The following is a 2,500-nucleotide window of genomic DNA, read 5'->3' as shown; positions in this document are numbered from 1 at the left end:
CAAATTCCCCGCCTACGAGAGAGTGGTGCTCAGAGAGGGTATATAGACACACACACACACTCACACACACACACCTGAGCGCACAGCCAGTGCAGACCAAATTCCCCGCCTACGAGAGAGTGGTGCTCAGAGAGGGTGTATAGACACACACACACACACACACACACTGAAACACACACACACACACACACACACACCTGAGCGCACAGCCAGTGCAGACCAAATTCCCCGCCTACGAGAGAGTGGTGCTCAGAGAGGGTATATAGACACACACACACACACACACACACACACACACACTGAAACACACACAAACACACACACACACACACACACACACACACACCTGAGCGCACAGCCAGTGCAGACCAAATTCCCCGCCTACGAGAGAGTGGTGCTCAGAGAGGGTATATAGACACACACAAGTGAGTGAGTGAACCTAAATCCTTTGAATTTATTGCACTCAAGGTTCATTATGGCACCAATAACAACTCCTTCATAATAGTTGGGATCTATAGACCCCCGTCAGCTGATTCTAAATCCATAGATCAGCTGGCAGAATTGATATCTAGATTCACTGACTCAGAAGTTCTAGTTCTTGGGGATTTTAATATTGACTGGCTAACTGATGCCTCCAAACATCTTAGAGATGTTTTCTCGAGTCTATTTTTGGATCAACTTATTAATGATCCAACAAGACCAAACTCTAAGAACCTTAGCAAATCATCTCTTATTGATCTACTTTTTACAAATAAGATGAACAAAATTAGCGCAAGTGGTGTTTTTGATTTAGGGGTCAGCGACCACTGTCCCATTGCCTGTATTAGGCACAGCACTCTAACCAAAGCACTGCCTCACATTTTGGTTAAAAGAACTATGAAACATTTTAATGAGCAAGCTTTTTTAAATGATCTCTATGAAAGTGACATTCATCTAACAACTGAAATTCCTGATGCTGACTTGGCTCTACAGTTTTTCTCAAACTCATTTATTTGCATTGTTGACAAACATGCACCTTTTAAAAAGATAAGAGTAAAAAGTAGAACAAACCCATGGTTCACCCCTGAACTCTCCTCTCTTTTTCAGTCAAGAAATAAGGCTTGGTCATTAGCAAGGAGGAGCAAGGATGCCTCCGACTGGGCAAGTTTCAGGAAAATCAGGAACAGATGTACATTATCTGTAAGAAAGGCTAAATCTGACTATTACTTTAACCTTGTCTCTAGTTCGTACTCAGATCCTGCAAAATTCTGGAAGGCTGTAAATTACAAAAACAATAAATCTGTTACACCTATGCCTTCTTCAATTAAGTTTGATGATTGTCTACTACAAGACAAATCAGACATTTGCAGTGCTCTTAACAAACATTTTTCTTTAGCCAGTCAAAGTTTTGACAATAGCAATAATCATTCCTTTATACCTAGGGCTGGACATGATATGCGTATCAGAGACAATGTCAGAGACGATGATCTGGAATTCAGGCTTCATCCTGTGTCTAAGCATACAGTGCTATCTGCTTTATTAGCAATTGATAGTCGCAAATCCACTGGAGAAGACCAGCTAGATCCCCTTTTTCTTCGCACTGCGGCATATATAATAGCAGAGCCATTATTGCACATTTTCAATTTTTCTATTTCCACTGGAGTTGTCCCTACACTATGGAAATTTGCACACATTACCCCGTTGCACAAGGGGGGTGATAAGACTGACCCTAACAACTATCGACCAATATCCAAGCTACCGTGTCTCTCAAAAATACTAGAGAAGTTGGTAAATGATCAGCTCAAAGAATTTCTAAATACCAATAATATTTTGAGCCCTCTCCAATCAGGCTTTAGGCCTAAACATAGTACAGTTACTGCTGCTACTAAAGTAATGGATGATATTATCACTTCTCTTGACAAGAAAAAACATTGTGCTGCCATCTTTGTGGACTTATCCAAAGCATTTGACACCGTGGACCATTCTCTGCTTCTACAAATTCTGCCTGGTATTGGTTTTAATGCAAGTGCCTGTAAATGGTTCCAGAGCTACCTTTCAAACAGACACCATACTGTAAAATTGGGTAATACTCAATCTGACCCCCTGCTAATAACCAAGGGGGTCCCACAAGGTTCAGTATTAGGTCCGGTACTCTTCACCATGTACATAAATAGCATACTTTCTCTCCTTTCCAACTGCTCTATTCATCTATATGCAGATGATACAATTTTGTATTGTGTTGCAGATTCTGTACAGCTAGCCTTGGAGAAATTGCAGCAGTCTTTTAATATCCTACAAAATGCCTTCATTAGTCTTAAGCTTCTACTTAATGTAAGCAAGACTAAATGTATGGTCTTTACTCGATCTAAGCATGGCATGAAAAATGATTTTAATATATCTACTTTAGATGGGTCTGTTATTGAGAGAGTATCACATTATAAGTACCTGGGAATCTGGCTAGATGACAAGTTCACATTCAAGAAACATACTGACTGTCTTGTCACTACGCTCAGACAAAAGC

At 40.5% G+C, this 2,500-nt stretch overlaps 1 protein-coding gene across 1 annotated transcript in view; it reads left to right on the top strand.

Annotated features, from left to right (window-relative positions):
* Positions 1 to 2,500, top strand: part of LOC134439801 (tight junction protein ZO-1-like) — a 175,958-nt gene that overhangs the window by 130,289 nt on the left and 43,169 nt on the right. The window lies entirely within an intron of this gene.

Source organism: Engraulis encrasicolus, chromosome 23 (genome assembly GCF_034702125.1).
Source record: "Engraulis encrasicolus isolate BLACKSEA-1 chromosome 23, IST_EnEncr_1.0, whole genome shotgun sequence".
In the NCBI taxonomy this organism is placed as follows: domain Eukaryota; kingdom Metazoa; phylum Chordata; class Actinopteri; order Clupeiformes; family Engraulidae; genus Engraulis; species Engraulis encrasicolus.
Note: the sequence above shows the minus strand (reverse complement) of the source record. Positions and strands in the feature narration are given on the sequence as shown.